Genomic DNA, 20,592 nt, shown 5'->3' with positions numbered 1-20,592 from the left:
AAAGAGATAGTTGCTGAGGTTGGGAGTGGGGGTAATTGGTTTTGGGGGTTTGAACAGTGGCAATCAGAGGTACTTCTTTACAGAGAGAGTGGTAGATGCCTGGGTGGTGGAAGGGGTTAATACTACAGGAACATTTAAAAAATTCTTAGATATGCACATGAATGTAAGAAAAATAAAGAGCTTTGGGCTGTGGGGTAGGAAAGAGTTAGGTTGATCACGAAGTATGTTTAAAGGCTGGAATAACGTCCTGGGCCAAAGGGTCTTTACAGTGGATTACTGTTCTGCGTTTTATGTTTATGATCAATGTTCTAATCAGTCGCCCATAGCTTTCACCTGAAGCCAGGGTCAAGATTATATGTTAAGTAAGAAGAAGATTAACTTTTTTTTCACATGTACATCAAAACGTACAGAGAAATATGCTGCTTGCGTCAAATTAAATCAATACGGATTGCGCTGGGTGTGGCTACATATGTCGCTAGACTTCACACTTCAACATAACATACCCACAACTTACTAACCCTAACTGGAGGAAATCCACACGGTCACAGGGATAATGTACAAGTTCAAGTTAATTGTCATTCAACTGTGCAAATATGCAGCTAGACAAAACAACATTTCTCAAGGGCTAAAGTGTAAAACACAATACATATATCACATCCAGCACATAAAATAATATTAACCGATAATAAAGAATATTCTGTGAATGCACAAGTTGACATTAAGTGTATATACAACATATAGTTAAATATACAAGTGTGATGCTACCGGCACTGACTTAAATAGCATGTACTGGGTGGTAGCAGTGTATTCAGAGGTTTCACAGCCGGGAGAAGAAGCTGTTATCCAGCCTAACAGTCCCTGGTCTTATACTGTGGTACATTCTGCCTGACGGTAGGAGGTCAAGGAGACCGTTGGATGAATGGGAGGGGTCCTTGACAATCTGAGGGCTCTGTGAACGCAGCACTCCTGGTGTATGCCCTGGATGGAGCGTGGAGAGAGAGACCCCAGTGATTCCCACAGCAGTGCTCACAATCTGTTGCAGGCTCTTGCGGTCAGATGCTGTGCAATTCCCATACCAGATGGTGATACAGCTGGTCAGGACACTCTCGATGGTGCTCTGGTAGAGTGTGCTTAGTACGGGGTGTGGTTAGAGTATAAACTTCTTGTAGGCAGCAGTCAGCACAATCGGAGCCTGATTGGGGTTTGCCGGCACTGTAAAACGATTGTGCTAACTGCTATGCTATTGTGCTACCTCGATACTGCTCAGATAGATTTTGGTTAGGCCCACTCAAAATGTATGCAGTGTATCTGTTTAGTTAGATTTTCCAACATTTCCCCAAATCCTGGTTTCTGATTACACACTGCTGAGCATTCTTACTGCATCCAGGTAAAGACTGTGTCAAACATTCACTTGTAGTCTTGAGGCTATTGATAATCTAATGTCAGTCTCCTGTACAGTGTCAGAATTCATCTCACTGGTAACCTCAATATGTTACACTTTATTAATGAGGCTGGGTCCACACATGACACTGAAAGAGGGAAAGAGCAGGATTAAAAAGCTGGTAGAGTCAAACAGCCCTAAAGCTCACTCTGTCCTTGCTGACAATCAAGCCTTCATTTGGAATAATCCTGCACAAATCCAATGTTACTCTTACCACAGATCGATCAACACCCCCAGATTCTACCATTTAACTATAAACTCGGAACAATTTACAGCTGCCAATTAATCCACCACACTGCACGCCTGTAAGATATGAGGAGAAACCAGAATCTACTGGAGATGCTTATGTGATCACTGGGGAACTTACAAGCTCCACATCCGATGGAGAATTAACAAGAGAACCATACACAAAATGCTGGAGAAACTCAGCAGGTCAGGCAGCATCTATGGAGAGGAATTAACAGTCGACGTTTCAAGACCCTTCATCAGGACTGTAAAGGAAGGGGAAAGAAGCCAAAATAAAAAAAGGTGAGGGGAAGGGAAGGGGTACAAAATGTCAGGTGATAGGTGAAGCCAGGTGAAGCGGAAAGGGGGAGTAGGGATGAAGTGAGAAGCTGGGAGATGATAGGTGGAAGAGGTAAGGGGCTAAAGAAGACCAAATCTGATAGGAGAGGAGAGTGAACCATGGGAGAAAGGGAAAGAGGAGGGGCACCAGGTGTGAGGTAATGTGCAGGTGAGTAGAGAAAATAGGAATGGGAAAAGAGAGAAACGGAAGGGGGAGAAATTACCAGAAGATAGAGAAATCAATGTTCATGTCATCAGGTTGAAGGCTACCCAGACAGAATATAAAGTATTACTCTTTCAGACTGAGACTGGTCTCATCATGACAGTAGAGGAGGCCATGAAGAGACATGTCGGAATGGGAACAGGACAAGAGAAGTCAGCGTTCCAGCGATGCAGATTAAAATAATTTATACGTAAACTGAGAACGATGTGAATCCCTTACATTGTGGTTAACCTGCAGGTGCAAAGGAGAGAGGGGGAAAGGTGAGGAAGAACAGAATGGTTGTTTCAAGGGAAACAATGAATAAGGGAGTAAAATATCAGAGTCAGGTTTATTGTCACTGACATGTTGTGAAGTGTTTTGCTTGGTGGCAGCGATAAGTCAGAATATAATCAGGTTGAAGCTGCAGTGGATTGAAAGCCAATGAACAAGATATTGAATGTTGTATTGAATGAGATACAGAAGGATGCTGGGGTTCACATCCATAAATCCCTCAAAGTTACTGCACAAGTTGATGGGGCAGTTAAGAAAGTGTTGGCCTTCATTAGATGGGGGGTTGAGTTCAAGAGCTATCAGATAGTGTTGCAACTCTATAAAACTCTGATAAAGCCATACATGAAATTCAGTTCTGGTTCCCCCATTATAGGAAGGATGCAAAGAGATTTGCCAGGATGCTGACTAGATTAGAGAGCATCTTTTATGAAGAGAGGTTGAATGAGCTACAGCTTTTCTTTTTTGGGTGAAGGAGGATGAGAGGTGACTTGATAGGTGATAAGAGGCACAGGTCAAGTGGATAGCCAGAGACTTTTTCCCCAAGTCTGAAATACTTTATACAAGGGGGCTTAATGTAAAGGTGTTTGAGGAAAGTATGGGAGGGGGGTGTAAGAGGTAGATTCTTTACACAGAGAATGATGGATGTGTGCAACGTGCTGCCAGGCTGGTGGCAGAGGCAGATATCTTGGGGATATTTAAGAGACTCTTAGTTAGGCAATGGATAAAAGGAAAATATTTGAAGGTGGAGTTGGAGCCACTAAGGCAGCTGGATATCATTGAACATCTTTCCGACCGCTCCTGCAGCCAAGCTGGTGCCAAGCGTAATGCTTCATAAGCTTTCATTTGGACTACACTAGTGTGGCCAAGAGGGGGATCCTGACAACTGGGCATCTCAGGATCTCCATACCCTCTGCCCGTGCTTGTGATGGTGATCATCATCGCCCATTGTCCTCTGAGACAGACGGAAGCCAACCACCAGGGTTAGGTTGACCTTAGTGTAGATTAAAGGATCAGCACAACATTGTGGACCAAAGCTCTTCTTCATTGGCCGAAGCGCCAAACACCAGGAGCTACAGCCAATTTGCTGGAGGAACTCAATGGGTCAAACACCATTTGTGGGAGGAAAAGAATTGTTGTTGTTTTCAGTCGAAACCCTACACCAGAGGCAATGACAATTCCTCTGACCCCACACGGATGCTGCCTGACCCACTGAGTTCTTCCAGCAGATCACTTACTGCTCCAGACTCCAGCATTTGCTGTCTAACATCTATACAGAATATAGGAGTGGGGAGATTATGTTGTAGCACCGTACCACACTAGCTAAGTCACGGTTTGAATACAGTGTCCAGAAGATGTAATTGTACTGGGGAAGCTGTTTGTGGACAATACCAGAACCAGAAATCTGTAGTTTTGAAGAAAGAGAGGATAAACTAAGGTAGTTTTCTCTGGAATGGAGAAGGCTGAGAGGTGTGTATGTAAGATAATAAGACCATAAGACAGAGGAACAGAATTAGGTCATTCGACCAATAAGGTTTTCTGTGCAACTCCATCATGTCTGATTTATAATCCCTCTCAATCCCATACTCCTACCTTCTCCCTCATTAGTCAAGAACCTATCAACCTCAGATTTAAATTTTCCTGATGACTTGGTCCCCACAGCCATCTGTCGCAATGAATTCTACAGATTCACCACCCTTAGAATAAAGAAATTCCTCCTCACCTCTGTCCGAAAGGGATGTCCTTCTATTGTGAAGCTGTGCCTTCTGATCCAAGACTCCCTCGCTATAAAAAGCATCCTCTGCACATGCACTTTATCGAGATCTTTCAATATTCTATAATTCCAATAATTCTCTCTTCATTCTTCTAACTCCAGACCCAGAACCATGAAACACTCCTCATATATTTATTGTAGGCCTATATAGAGTTGGAAAGACCCATTTTCCTTAACAGATGGTCAACAAACAGTGGAATGAATGTAAAGCAATTAGCGCAATTGAAGTAGGTACAGAGGAGATGTCAGGGGTAAGTTTTTTATGCAGAGTGGTGAGTGTGTGAAATGGGCTGCCAGCGGCAGTGGTGGAGGCAGAAACTATAGGGTCTTTTAAGAGACTCCTGGATAGGTACGTGGAGCTTAGAAAAATTGAGGGCTATGGGTAACCCCAGGTATTTTCTCAGGGAAGGACATGTTCGGCACATCTTTGTGGGCCAAAAGGCCTGTATTCTGCTGTAGGTTTTCTATGTTTCTTAGAAAGGATTAAGATGGCACTGGCAGGAATGGTGATAGAGGCAGATACATTAGGGCCACATAAAAGATGTTTAGGTAGGCACATAAATGAAGGAAAAATGGGGGGCTATGAGGGAGGGAAGGGATAGATTGACTTTGGAGTAGGTTAAAGATTCAGCACAACATTGTGGGAAGAAAGTCCTGTACTGAACTGTTCCATGTTATATGTTTTATGAAGGAGTTTTTTTCACACAGAAGACAGTAGGGATATGGAACTCACTGAGGGATGTTGGAGACAAAAGCACTCATCACATTTGAACAGTATTTGAAAAACTACAAATTGAATGCTGGATGATGCAATGAAACTGACTCCCCACTTTTATACCTGGCCCGAACATGATGGGCTGAATGGCTTCCTTCTATGTCACTAGGCTTTCTGTAATTCTTAGGTAATGATTGAATCAGAATCAGAATCTAAATCAAGTTTATTATCGCTGACATGCAGTATGTAATCACATTTATTATTTTGCGGTAGTTGTGCAGAGCAATACATTAAGAAAGTACTATAAATTACAATAACAAATATATATAAAATTAAATTAACTAAGTAATGCAAAAAGAGAGCCAAAATAGTGAGGAACAGTTCATAGATTGGATCATTGTCCACTCAGAAATCTGCGGTCTCGGTTTGGTTACGGACCTATATTGGCTCGAGGAAGGGCACTGGTAATTGGGAAGACAATAAATGAAGGGAAAAATAGACAAAGAAGAAAAGAAGATGGAAAACAAATGAGATACTAATGGCAGGAATAACTAAATGGTGTTCTTTATTTGGCACCAGTATAATCCATTTACTGACACTGGATCCACACGTTGAGGCAGTTTCTCAATTAGATCCCAAGTAATTGATTAGCTTAAGCAGAGGGAATTTAATGCTTTTGATGAAAACATCTTGTTTGAGCACAAGCTGTAATTAGACAGACACAAAGTGTGATTTGCTGTGTTGGTGACGTGGCAGGATCGCTGTTTGCTATAAAGTGTGTCTGCTCGTCCTTTCGCTCACTGGAACACACAGCTTTGCAGAAACATCACCAGCCGTTCTGTTTGCTTCTTTGCATTGTGTTTCTTTTTAATAACGTGCATGTTTCCAAAGAGGGCGTGAGATTAAACTTTGTAAAGCAAGTCAACAATTTTCCTGTTGCAACTATATTGAACTTCGGTTAGGTTGCATTTGGAGTATTGTGGACAATTCGGGTTGCCCTGTTATAACACAGACAATAAGGCCATAAACATAGGAGCAGAATTAGCCCATCTGACCCATTGAGTATGCTTCACCACTCCATGATGGCTGATATATTTTCTCTCTCAACCCCATTCTCTTGTCTTCTTCCTATTACAAGAGCCCATCAATCTCCACTTCAAATATGCGCACTGACGGGCTGCACAGCCAATTGTGGCAATGAATTCCACAGATTCACCACCCTCAGGCTAAAGAAATCCCTCCTCATCACTGCTCTGAAGGAACGTCCTTCTACTCTGAGGCTGTGTCCTCTGGCCTTAGACTAACCCACTATTGGAAACATCCTCTCCAATTCCTCTTTACTTACGCCTTTCAATATTTAAAATGTTTCAATGAGATCTCCCCTCATTCTTCTAAACTCCAGTAGGTCCAGGCTCAGAATCATTAAAAGTTCCTCAGATGTTAACCCTTTCATTACCTCTCCTCCAACACCAGTGCATCCCTTCTTAGAAACTGCTCACAATACTTCAAGTATGGTCTGACCAGGATTGAGGTGAAGCCTTTCGAGAGGGGGCAGAGGAGGTTCACCAGGTTGCTGCCTGGATTAGAGGATACGAGGTTGAACAAATTTAAATTGTTTTGTCTGGAACTTTGGAGGCTGAGCGGAGATGTGGAAGACAATCCTAAGATTATAAGAGGCTTGGATAGTGTAGGGAGCCAGTATATATCTCCCACGGTCAAAATGTCTGATACCAGAGAACATGTACTTAAGATGAGAGGAGCTAAGTTTAAAGGAGACATGCACGGTAAGATTTTTACCATATAACCATATAACCATATAACAATCACAGCACGGAAACAGGCCATCTCGGCCCTCCTAGTCCGTGCCGAACTCTTAATCTCACCTAGTCCCACCTACCTGCACTCAGCCCATAACCCTCCACTCCTTTCCTGTCCATATACCTATCCAATTTTACCTTAAATGACACAACTGAACTGGCCTCTACTACTTCTACAGGAAGCTCATTCCACACAGCTATCACTCTCTGAGTAAAGAAATACCCCCTCGTGTTTCCCTTAAACTTCTGCCCCCAACTCTCAAATCATGTCCTCTCATTTGAATCTCCCCTACTCTCAATGGAAACAGCCTATTCATGTCAACTCTATCTAACCCTCTCAAAATTTTAAATACCTTGATCAAATCCCCCCTCAACCTTCTACGCTCCAATGAATAGAGACCTAACTTGTTCAACCTTTCTCTGTAACTTAAGTGCTGAAACCCAGGTAACATCCTAGTAAATCATCTCGGCACTCTCTCTAATTTATTGATATCTTTCGTATAATTCGGTGACCAGAACTGCACACAATATTCTAAATTTGGCCTTACCAATGCCTTGTACAATTTTAACATTACATCCCAACTTCTGTACTCAATGCTTTGATTTATAAAGGCCAGTGTTCCAAAAGCCTTCTTCACCACCCTATCTACATGAGACTCCACCTTCAGGGAACTATGCACTGTTATTCCTAGATCTCTCTGTTCCTCTGCATTCCTCAATGCCCTACCATTTACCCTGTATGTTCTATTTGGATTATTCCTGCCAAAATGTAGAACCTCACACTTCTCAGCATTAAACTCCATCTGCCAACATTCAGCCCATTCTTCTAACCGGCATAAATCTCCCTGCAAGCTTTGAAAACCCACCTCATTATCCACAACATCTCCTACCTTAGTATCATCGGCATACTTACAAATCCAATTTACCACCCCATCATCCAGATCATTTATGTATGTTACAAACAACATTGGGCCCAAAACAGATCCCTGAGGCACCCCGCTAGTCACCGGCCTCCATCCCGATAAACAATTATCCACCACTACTCTCTGGCAGAGTCGGGGTGCCTGGAGCAGGCAGCCCAGGGGGAGGGGGAAAGCAGATACTACAGTGTTGTTTAAGAGGATGTTAGACATGTGGCTATCCCTCGAGGTCGAGGGTGATGGTCTTCGTTCCGTTTCCACAGAGCGAAGACATGTGTGCGTGTATTTAATTAACGTGTACTTGCCTCACAAATCAACCAACTGATCCAATGGCATGGAAACCATGACGATTGGAGCTAATGGATTTGTTGCAGCCTTCACAGCCGTTGAGTTCGAAGTAACTTTGTCTGCCTGTTCCACTGTTGAGGTCTTGGTTGGATTGTTCTTTGTCAGGGACCTCACCCTTGACCTTACTGCCATGGGTGACCCTACCAGGAACATGGCTCCAGACGGCATCACTTGGGATCTCTGGACCACACAAGCTTCTCCAGCACGACAAGGTAACAATCCACGGAGAAGATAGACATATGAACATGATGCAGAATAGTGGTATATGGACCACTATTCTGTACAGGCAGAAGAGAATTAGTTTAATTTGGCTTTGTGTTTGGCACAAACACTGTGGGCCAAATGGCCTGCTCCTGGGCTGTACTGTTCAATGTTCTAATCTGAATGCATGGATTGCCCCCTCTGTCAGATTTCATTGCCCATATTCCACTCATATAAAAGCTCATCCACCCATTGCTGCTACCGACCAACACCCCTCTGGCAGCACCTCAGATTTAGGAAAGGCCACTCTGCTGTGCCAATCGTTACAGGATCTTCACTTCCCTGCACATCCAGCAGAGTTCTATCCATCTGCGATCTGAGCCCCTCGTGTGTCCTGGCTTAAATTTTTGTGCATTCCCTGAACTTAATCACTCCATCACAAGCTGCCATTTTTCATTTTTGGAACGGGTAACCTCTGGTGCCCCATTGTAGATGGTGACACAACCCGTCAGAATGCTCTCCCAAGATATGCCTCTCAAAAACTGCTAGCGACTTCAGTGGCCAAATTTCCTCAGCCACTCAAAGAAGTATAGCAGTAGCCATGCCCATCAAAACTTTACGTTTGGGAATAAACCACAGCCTTCTAACAGCACAAAGAGCATTACTGTTTGATGCCTAAGTGAGAACACGGATTTCCATGATGATTTTACATATATAAATGCGTTGCAGAGAAGTAAAAAGCCTTAAATGAGTCATGAAGTCTTAGATAGACAAGCATAACTAAGAAGTATACGAGTCAACCTTACTGATTCATGCCAGTGTTTGTGCCCCACAGAAACCTCTTCCCACCTCGCTTCATAAAGCCTAACATCATATTTTTACTTTCCTTTCTTCTTTGTGTACCAGGCTAACTTTAAAGATAAAGATTACCTTTATTTGCCACATGTACTGCACAGCTAAACGTACAGTGAAATGCGTCTGAAGCATCGAATCACATCAGCAAGGATTATCCTGGGGTGGGCCCACAAATGTCGCTGCACTTCCGGCTCCAGCCTAGCGTGCCCACGACTCACTAACCCTAACGGAATGTGGGAGGAAACCAGAGAACTCGAGGTGAAACCAATGTGGTCGTGGGGGGGAACATACCAACTCAATACAGACAGCAGTAAGAATCGAGTCCTGATCTTACAGACAGCGCTGAATAATGGTGTGCTAACCGCTCGTTTGATAAACTACTCTCTGCACCGACAAACTTTATATTCTCACTTTTCTCTGGATAAAGATTAATGGTTGTTTCCCTTGCCTTTGAGGTCTATCCAGCATGAGCAGTCAATACCTCTTAGTCTAACATTAGAACATAAGAAATAGTATGAGGTCATAGGTTAAAGGTGAAAGGTGAAATATTTAAGGGAAACCTGAGAGGAAACTTAACCATTCAGGGGGTGCTACAAGTGTGGAATGAGCTGTTAGCAAATATGGTGGGTGTAGGTTGAATTGAAGCATTTAAGAGAAGCTTGGAAAATATTACACACCACCAGGTTCAGGAACAGTTATTACACTTCAACCATCGAGCTCCTAAAAGAGTACATATTACTTCACTCACCTGAACTCTGAACTTATTCCACAACCTACAGATTCACTTTCAAGGGCTCTACCACTCATGTTCTCAGTATTATTTATTTATTAATTTATCTATCTACTTACTTTGTACAATTTGTCTTCATTTGCACACTGGTTGTTTGTCAGTCTTTGTTTATATTTTGTTTTGTTTAATAAATTCTGTTGTATTTCTTTAATTTCCAGTAAATGCCTGGAAATAAATGAATCTCAGCATATTCTATAGCGACATATATGTACTTTGGTAAAGGATTTAGCTCTTTCCCAGCATATATGACATAAAAATTCTTCTGGAGCTTCCAGCCAGGTACAGGTATCAATTTTATCCAATGTTTCGATGACAAACTCTGCCGTCTTCATCAGGGGTTTTATGTTTATGCATTATATGTACTTTGATAATAAATTTACTTTGACCTTGAAGTGTCAGTGCATGGATGGGAGGGGTATGGAGGGCCATGGTCTAGCCACAGATTGACAGAATAACAGTTTGGCATGGACTAGATGGACTAAAGGACCAGTTTCTGTGCTGTAGTGCTCTATGACTTCATGACTCTATAAACCTTCAGCCCATTCTGTTATCAACTAATATCTTGGTTATTCTGATCTTGGCTTTGCTTCCGATGCTTTCCTGCCTATACTTCATAAGTACTGATATCCCATAACCAAAAAATCTACCTGAGCCCTAGTTCGGCTTCACATCTGTGTGGGGATAGGGATATTCCAAAAATTCATGGCCTTATGAGAGAAATTGTTCTTCACCTTGCATGGGTATCCCACTATTCTGAAACTATCTCCATGGTTATAATCCTTCAAAATATGGGGAGGCATTGGATTCAAGGTGAGCTCGCTATTTTAATCCAAAATCAGCTCAAGGATATGAGGCAAAGGGTTGTGGTTGGAAGAATACGTTGCAGCAGCCAGCAAATCCATCCAATCAGTCTCCCAAAGACTTGTTTGTGCGTATGTAAGGCATACGACCAGAAATGTAACCACAGAAATAGGCCATTTGGCCCATCAAATCTGCTCCACAATTAGTAAATCATGGATGATTGATTTTGCCTTAGCCCCATTCTCCTGCCATCTCTCCATACCCATTGACACCCTTACCAATTAAGTACCTATCAATCTCTGCTTTAAGTATACCCAATGACTTGGCCTCCATAGCTATCTGTGGTAATGAATTCCACAGATTCACCACTCTCTGGCTAAAGAACTTCCTCCTCATCTTTGCTCTAAAGGGGGCATCCTTGTATTCTGAGGTAATGCCCTCTGGTCCTAGACTCTGCCCCAATGGAAACATCTCCACCCTACCCTTTAAATCCCTTCATGCAACAGCATTCTGTTATTTCTACCAATCAAATTATTCCATAAACTTGAAGACCTTTTTTTTTTAAAAAAAGCATGATTGAACAGAACACGTGAACAGTTGCTGTTAAATCAGACTGGACTTTCAGAAACATGGGCACTGGTGTTAAGACGTGGTAGCAGTGTGGCCGATTCTGGATGGCCAGCCACTTCAAATTAAGGTCTGAAGGAAAGCTTCCCAATTCATAAAACCTCATCAAAAATCTGCTGACAATGGAGCTTCATTTCAGCCATACACTGCCTTTGCACAAAAGTCTATTGAGAGAGGTTTAAAAATTTTATATCGAGGATGTTTGCTGTGATGAATAAGAAAAGCTGACTTACCCAAACGACAGCAGGAACCCAGTTAAACTTAGAGATGAGCTTGTGGAGAACTCCCATGATGCCCCTTTCTAATAACCCCTACTGAGCCTGAGCTGTTGGTACGATCTGTGGTAAAACATTACACTTATACTTATGAGCAAAACTCAGAGTATTTCTCTCTATTTGATATTTTCTCTCTTCATCTTATCGGAGGCAATAGGTCTCAATGGGCAACATTCTCTTTCATTCATGACTTGGCATTGCAGGCAAAATTTCTGACAGGAATTACAAGTCTGACAGAAACTGGAAAGAAATCTGCTGCCCCTGATAAACGTCCTGGGTTTTCGAGGGTTAAGCAGGTTGCATGGTAGTCCCACACTACAATGGTGGCATAGTAGCATAGTGGTTAGTGTAATGCTTTTACAGCGCTGCTGTCATCAATAGGGGTACAATTCCCGCCACTCTCTGTGAAGAGTTTGTATGTTCTCCACGTGATTACATAGGTTTCCTCGAGGTAATCTGGTTTCTTCCAACATTCCAAAGATATTGCCACAAGAGGCTGTGGAGGCCAAGACACTGGGTGTATTTAAGGGAGAGATAGATAGATAGGTTCTTGATTAGCCAGGGCATCAAAGCATATGGGGAGAAGGCAGGGGAGTGTGGGTGGCTGGAAGAATTGGATCAGCCCTTGATTGAGTGGAGCAGACTTGATGGGCCAAATGGCCTACTTCCACTCCTATATCTTATAGTCTTATGTACTGAATGTAATTAGTAATTTGTGGGCATGTACTCCGACAGTGTCTGTGAAGTTAGAAGCACTTAATGCTTGAGGTTGATGAGCTACTATGGGTCAGTAACTTAGAAAGTTCGCTCTATTTCTCCTCTACAGATGCTGAATGACCTGCTGAGTAACCCAGCATTCTCTTTATTTTTAATTCAGATTTGCAGTTTATTTTCTTTATGCTTTTCAGTTACCACAAGAATGAGAACCTCTTAAAAGTTGTGATTTTATTTTCTCATTCATTGCCTACAGGATGGCAGAAATAGATGGTGTGTCAGACTCACTTAAGTTAAATGCTGCAAATACCTTGTGAATGGTAAATGTTTGGGAACTCCTTTCAGATACTAATTAACACTTACAGATTGAATTTGGTTTCTGAAGAAAAGGGCAGAAGTGTTTGTTTTTGCAGGACTATTGACAGTAAGCCAGTATTACAGTTATGTATCTTGTTTTTTATCCAAAGAAGCCTGCATTTAATTTCGCTTAGAACAAGTACATCATAGGTGGTAATTGAATTCTGGAGAGAAAATGAGCAGGGGACTAAATTGCAATTCAGATTTCAATGCCAACTGATAGACCTGCCCCTGGTGGCCTGCCTCAATTCCTTTCTCTCATGGTCCACTCTCTTCTCCTATCAGATTACTTCCTCTTCAACCCTTTACCTTTTCTGCCTATCACCTTCCCTACCCCCATCTTCTTGTTCTGGCTTCTCTCCCCTTACTTCCAGTCCTGATGAAGCGTCTTTTTCCAAAACCTCAACAGTTTATTCCTTTCCATAGATGCTGCCTGACCTGCTGAGATCTTACAGCAATACGTGTGTGTTACTCTGGACTTCCAGCATCTGTGGAACCCCTTGTGCATTGTGGAAGTAATTGTTTTAATTTATTCGGGATCTGGAGAGCTTGAGGTATCAAGACTTTATTTACTGGAGGGTAGGTCATCTTCTATAGATGTGTAAAGTCATGAAGGGCATAGGCAGGGAGAATACACACAGTCTTTTTCCCAAGGAATGGAATCAAAACCTAAACAAATACATTTAAAGTTACAGGGAAAAGAGTTAACAAGGACCAGAAGAGCAAGCTTCTGCAAGCAGAGGTTAGCCCATGTACGGAATGAGGTTCCAGTGGGAAGAGTACAGAGGGGTAGAACAATGACATTTAAAAGACATTTGGGTGGGTGTATAAATAGGAGTGGTTTTCAGGAATATGGGCCAAATGTGGGCACATGGGATTCGCTTGGATGGACATTGGTATTGCTTTATTATTGTCACAGGCACCAAGATAGAGTGAAAAGTTTGTCTTGCATACTGTTCATAGATCAAATCATTATTGAGGGGGAACAAGGTAAAGCAATAACAATGCAGAATACAGTGTAAAAGCTACAAAGTGCAGCTCAGGTAAACAATAAGGTGCAAGACCTTCGAGGGGGTTCAGAGGAAGTTCATGAGCATGATTTCAGGAATGAGAGGGTTAGAAACATAGAAAACCTACAGCACAATGCAGACCCTTCGGCCCACAAAGTTTTGCCAAATATGTCCCCACCTTAATAATTACTAGGCTTACCTATAGCCCTCTATTTTGCTAAGCTCCATGTACTTATCCAAAAGTCTCTTAAAAGACCCCATCGTATCTGCTTGCACCACCGTTGTCAGCAGCCCCTTCCACGTACTCACCACTTTCTGCATAAAAAACTTGCCCTTGACATGACCTCTGTACCTACTCCCAAGCACCTTAAGCCTGTGTCCTCTTGTGGCAACCATTTTAGCCCTGGGAAAAGCCTCTGACTATCCACATTATCAATGCCTCTCATCATCTTATACACCTCTCTCAGGTCACCTCTCATCCTCAGTTGCTTCAAGGAGAAAAGGCCGAGTTCACTCAACCTATTCTCATAAGGCATGTTCCCCAATCCAGGCAACATCCTTGTAAATCTCCTCTGCACCCTTTCTGTGGTTTCCACATCCTTGCTGTAGTGAAGCAACCAAAACGGAGCACAGTACTCCAAGTGGGGTCTGACCAGGGTCCTATATAGCTGCAACATTACCTCTCGGCTCCTAAATTCAATTCCACAATTGATAAAGGCCAATACACCGTACGCCTTCTTAACCACAGAGTCAACCTGCGCAGCTGCTTTGAGCGTCCTATGGACTCGGACCTCAAGATCCCTCTGATCCTCCACACTGCCAAAAATCTTACCTATACTATATATACAGAATATATACAGAATATGCTATATTCTGCCATCATATTTGATCTACCAAAATGAACCACTTCTCACCTATCTGGGTTAAACTCCATCTGCCATATGAGAAATGTTTGATGGCTCTGGGCCTCGACTCACTGGAATTTAGAAGGATGAGGGGGGTTCTTGTTGAAACCTTTTGAATATTGAAAGGCCAAGGCTTGGTAGATGTGGAAAGGATGTTTCCCTTGGCGGGGGAGTCTAGGACAGGAGGACACAGCCTCAGGGCATCCTTTTAAAACAGAGATGCAGAGAAATTTCTTTAGTCAGATGGTGTGAATTTGTGGAATTTGTAACCACAGGCAGTTGTGGAGGCCGGGTCATTGGGTGTATTTAAGGCAGAGCTTGATAGGTTCTTGATTGGACACAGCATCAAAGGTTATGGGGAGAAGGCCAGGGAATGGGGCTGAGGAGAGGTCAAAAAAGGATCAGCCACGATTGAATGGCAGGGCAGACTCAATGGGCCAAATGGCCTAATTCTGCTCCTATGTTTTATTGTCCAAGATCATAATGGAATAGACTGTGATCATACTAGAGAGCCATTGAATAGTTGTATAAAAGCTGTCCTTGAGCCCAGTGTTAAGTGTTTTCAGACATTTGTATCTTCTGCCTGATAGGAGAGGGAAGTAGAGGAAATGTCCAGGATGGGTGGACTGTTTCATTATGTTGTCTGCTTTACTGAGCCAGCCAGAACTATTAGACAGAGTCCACAGAGAGGAGGTAAGTTCCCGTGATGGGCTGAGTTGCATTCACAACTCTCTGCAGTTTCTTGTGGTCATATGTAGAGCAGTTGCCGTACCAAGCTGTTATGCATCTTTGGTCAGCGTGATCAAGGTATGCCAAAGCTCCTGTTTCCATGATGTGAGTATAGCTGTCAAAAGGCATTTATTGTCCTTGTAATTTGTGGCAAACAGGACCACTTCAAGGATTCTAGAGTTGTAAGGGAAGTCACTTCCTTTCAAAATGTGTCAGAACAGGCTCCATCCACTAACAAATATCATAATTATCTATTCAGATCCAGAAACATAATTGAAGCTCACAAAGCTATTCGTTTCAATCATATCTTATTAAAAACTAGTAAAGTTAATAGTTTTCAAACAATTAAAAGTGTATATAAATTCAAACCAGTAAAAAATCAGTTTCAAAAATCTCCCCTGAGCCTGTTGTAGTGCACCTCCGCTTTTAAGATGAAAGTTGAAAGGAGACATGCACAATGCTAGTACAGATTCCCGATTTTCAATGGAATCTACTCAAATTCTGGCTCCCACATTGACCTTCTTTGTGAGTCCAGAGTCAGCAAACATTTGACTGTCGCTAAATTTCCTACACAAGTTTGGAAACCTTAAAGGTGTTGGTACAATATATCAGCTTTAGGATCCATCATTATCTCATCAGCACTCCAGACCTCTGGGTTTTCTAATCCAATAAATATAATTGCCAACAAAACAGTGCAGGTCTCCTAGCCAGTATTAATCCACAGTTCAAAGTTCAAAGTAAATTTATTATCAGAGTACATGTATGTCACCGTATGCAATCCCAAGATTCATTTTCTTGTAGGCATACTCAATAAATCCATGACAGAATAACAGCCATAATCGAATCAATGAAGGACCACACCAACTTGGGAATTCAACCAGTGTGCAAAAGACACAAACTGTGCAAATACAAAAGGAAAGAAACAATAATAATAATTAAATAACGCAATATATATCAAGCACATGAGATGAAGAGTTCTTGAAAGTGAATCCGTAGGTTGTTGGAACAGCTCGGTGATGGGACAAGTGAAGTTGAGTGAAGTTATCCTTTCTGGTTCAAGAACCTGATGCTTGAGGGGTAGTAACTGGTCCTGCACCGAGCAGTGTGGAACTTAAGGCTCCTGTACCTTTTTTCCTGATAGCAGTAGTGAGAAGAGAGCATGGCCTGGATAGTGGGGGTCCCTGATGATGGATGCTGCTTTCCTGCAGCAACATTCCGTGTAGATGTGCTCATTGGTGAGAAGGGCTTGACCTGTCATGAACAGGGAGGTATCCTCTTCTTTTTTATAGGATTTTCCGTTCAAGGGAATTGATGGTTTCAGTTCAGGCCATGATGCAACTAGTCAATATACTCTCCATCACACATCTACAGATGTTTGTCAAGGACATGACAAATCTTCATAAATTTCTAACTGAAGTGTTTTCTTTGTAATGACATTTATACGCTGGGCTCCAGACAGGTCCTCTGAAATAATAACACCAAGGAATTTTAAGTTGCTGACTCTCTGCACCTCAGATTTCCCGTTGAGGGTTGGCTCATTGACCTCTGGTTTCCTCCTCCTGAAGTCAGTTGTCAGCTCCTTGGTCTTGCTGACATTGAGTGTGAGCGTGTTGTTGTGGCACCACACACCCATGTTCTCATTCTTCCTCATTAGCTCCTTTGGTCTGGCCTACAACAGTGATGTCATCAGCAAACTTAAATGTTGTATTAGAGCAAGGTAAATTCCTTGTATGTGTACAGGTACTTGGCGATTAAAGTCTGATTCTGATTCTGATTCTGAGCTGTGCTTAACCACACAGTTGTAAGTGTAAAGCAAGTAGACCATGGGGCTTGTGGTGCACCTGTGCTGCTGGAGGTTCTGAAAGAGATGTTGTTGCTAATCTGAATGGATTGGGGTCTGCAGGTGAAGAAATTGAGAATCCAATTACACAAGGAGATTTTGAGGCGATGATCTACAAGCTTATTGATTAGTTCTGGGAGGATTTGAATTCAATGCTCTTCGCCTTGACTTCTCCTCCCATTATTGGACTATCCTTAAATACATTCTTTCTCACCCCCCCCCCCCACAACTTGTGGCACCGGGATGGGAACCAGTATGACAGAGCTGAGGATGAGCCAGCAGGTTTACAAGTAGATGATGTAATATGTTAAATGAATGTAAGGAAAGACAAGCCAATGATCTGGTACAGCTACAGATAGAGCAAAGAGTTAAGTTGTACCACAGAGACAAAATTCATAAGGGCAAAGAATGCAGGACCGAAGGTGCTGTATTGAAATGCATGTAGTATTTGGAATAAGGTGGACGAGCTCATGGCAGAATTAGAGATTGGTCGGTATGACGTTGTGGGCATCATTGAATTGTAGCTGAAAGAAGGCCGTAGTTGAGAGTTTAACATCAAGTATACTTTGTATTGAAAGGACAGGCAAGAAGGCATAGGGGGTGGTGTGGATCTGTGGTAAGAGATGGGATTACATTTTTAGAAAGAGATGGCGCAGGGTCAGGGAATGTCAAATCTTTGTGGGTGGAGTTAAGAAAATGCAAGGGTTAAAAAAAAATTATGGGAATCATATACAGGCCTCCAAATAGTAGCCAAGATGCGGGGTTGAGATTGCAAAGGGAGCTGGAAAGGGCATGTAATAAGGGTGTCCCAATTGAAATGGGGGACTTCAATGTACAAGGGGATTGGTAAAATCAAGTTGGTATCGGATCACAAGAGAGGGAATTTGTTGAGTGCCTGCAAGTCAGCTTTTTAGAGCAGCTTGTGTTTGAGCCTACTTGGGGAAAAGCAATCATAGATTGGGTGTTGAGTAACCATATAACCATATAACCATATAACAAGTACGGAAACAGGCCATCTTGGCCCTTCTAGTCCGTGCCGAACGCTTACTCTCACCTAGTCCCACTGACCCGCACTCAGCCTATAAACCTCCATTCCTTTCCTGTCCATATACCAATCCAATTTTACTGTAAATGACAATACCAAACCTGCCTCTACCACTTCTACTGGAAGCTCGTTCCACACAGCTACCACTCTCTGAGTAAAGAAATTCCCCCTCGTGTTACCCTCAAACTTTTGCCCCCTAACTCAACTCATGTCCTCTTGTTTGAATCTTCCCTTCTCTCAATGGAAAAAGCCTATCCACATCAACTCTATCTATCCCCCTCATAATTTTAAATACATCTATCAATTCTCCCCTCAACCTTCTACGCTCCAAAGAATAAAGACCTAACTTGTTCAATCTTTCCCTGTAGCTTAGGTGCTGAAACCCAGGTAACATTCTAGTAAATCTTCTTTGTACTCTCTGTATTTTGTTGACATCTTTCCTATAATTCGGTGACCAGAACTGTACACAATACTCCAAATTCAGCCTTACCAATGCCTTGTACAATTTTAACATTACATCTCAACTCCTATACTCAATGCTCTGATTTATAAAGGCCAACATACCAAAAGCTTTCTTCACCACCCTATACACATGAGATTCCACCTTCAGGGAACTATGCACCATTATTCCTAGATCACTCTGTTCTACTGCATTCTTCAATGCCCTACCATTTACTATTAATGTCCTATTTGGATTATTCCTACCAAAATGTAGCACCTCACACTTATCAGCATTAAACTCCATCTGTCATCGTTCAGCCCGGTCTTCTAACAGGCCTAAATCTCTCTGCAAACTTTGAAAACCTACTTCATTATCCACAATGCCACCTACCTTAGTATCATCTGCATACTTACTAATCCAATTTACCACCCCATCATCCTGATCGTTAATGTATATGACAAACAACATTGGACCCAGTGCAGATCCCTGAGGCACACCACTAGTCACTGGCCTCCAACCTGACAAACAGTTATTCACCACTACTCTCTGGCATCTCCCATCCAGCCACTTTTGAATCGATTTTACTACTTCAATATTAATACCTAACAATTGAACCTTCCTAACTAACCTTCCATGCAGAACCTTGTCAAAGGCATTACTGAAATCCATATAGACAACATCCACTTCTTTACCCTCGTCAACTTCTCTCGTAACCTCTTCAAAAAATTCAGTAAGATTTGTCAAACATGACCTGCCACACAAAAATCCATGCTGACTGTTCCTAATCAGACCCTGTCTATCCAGATAATTATATATACCATCTCTAAGAACACCTTCCATTACTTTATCCACCACTGACACCAAAGTGACAGGCCTATAACTGTGAGGTTTATTCTTAGAACCCTTTTTAAAGAATGGAACCAAATGAGCAATACCACATAAGTAATTAGTCAGGTTCACGTAAAGGAACCCTTAAGAGGCAAGTGGTTGAATTCATGCTGCATATTAAGAGAGAGAAGCATAAGTTACATGTATCAGTGCCACAATGGAGTAAAGGGCATTACAAAGGCATAAGAGAGGACCTTGCCCAGGTGGACTGGAAGGGAATACTGGCAGGGACAATGGCAGAAGTTTCTGGGAATAGCTCATAAGGCACAGGATGGATATGTCCCAAAGAAGAAGTTCTAAAGAGGCAGGGTTAGGTAACTATGGTTGACAAAGGAAGTTAAGAACTGCATAAAAGCCAAGGGAAGGACATGTAAGGTAGCAAAAGTGAGTGGGAAGCTGGATAATTGGGAAGCTTTTAAAATCCAATAAAGGCAACTACAAAAGCTATAAGGATATTAATGGAATATGAGGGCAGATTAGCCGATAATATACAGCAGGATATCAAAAGATTTTTCAGTTATATAAAGAATAAAAGGGAGGTGAGAGTTAATATTAGATTACTGGAAAATGATGCTGGTAAGGTAATAATGGGGACAAAAAAGTGGCAGATGAACTGAGTGAGTACTTTGCTTCAGTCTTCACTGTGGAAGACACTAGCGGTGTACTAGAGGTCCGTGAGTGTCAGGGAGCAGGAGTGAGTGCCATTGCTATTACAAAGGAAAAAGTGCTAGGCAAACTGAAAGGTCTTAAGGTAGATAAATCATTTGGACCAGATGGACTACATCCTAAGATCCTGAAAGAGATGACGGATGCATTGGACATGATCTTTCAAGATTCACTTAATTCTGGCATGATCCCGGAGGACTGGAAAATCGCAAATGTCACTCCACTCTTTAAGAAGGGAAGAAGACAAAAGAGGGGAAATTATAGGCCAGTTACCCTAGCCTCAGTGGTTGGGAAAATGTTGGAGACTATTACTAAGGACAAGGTTTCGGGGTCAGCATGGTTTCTGTAATGGGAAGTCTTGCCTGACAAATTCAAGGA

At 42.3% G+C, this 20,592-nt stretch overlaps 1 protein-coding gene and 1 long non-coding RNA gene across 2 annotated transcripts in view; one reads left to right on the top strand and one right to left on the bottom strand.

The window, feature by feature from the left end:
- Nucleotides 1-9,316, bottom strand: part of LOC132389124 (uncharacterized) — a 60,457-nt gene extending 51,141 nt beyond the window's left edge. Inside the window, exon 1 of the long non-coding RNA XR_009510429.1 lies at nt 9,201-9,316. This is a non-coding gene — a long non-coding RNA (uncharacterized LOC132389124). The remainder of the gene's footprint in view (nt 1-9,200) is intronic.
- Nucleotides 1-20,592, top strand: part of LOC132404104 (neurexin-3-like) — a 2,171,528-nt gene that overhangs the window by 1,461,201 nt on the left and 689,735 nt on the right. The gene's annotated exons all lie outside the window — the stretch shown is intronic.

This window comes from Hypanus sabinus, chromosome 2 (assembly GCF_030144855.1).
Source record: "Hypanus sabinus isolate sHypSab1 chromosome 2, sHypSab1.hap1, whole genome shotgun sequence".
NCBI lineage: Eukaryota > Metazoa > Chordata > Chondrichthyes > Myliobatiformes > Dasyatidae > Hypanus > Hypanus sabinus.
This window is presented reverse-complemented; position numbering and strand designations above follow the sequence as displayed.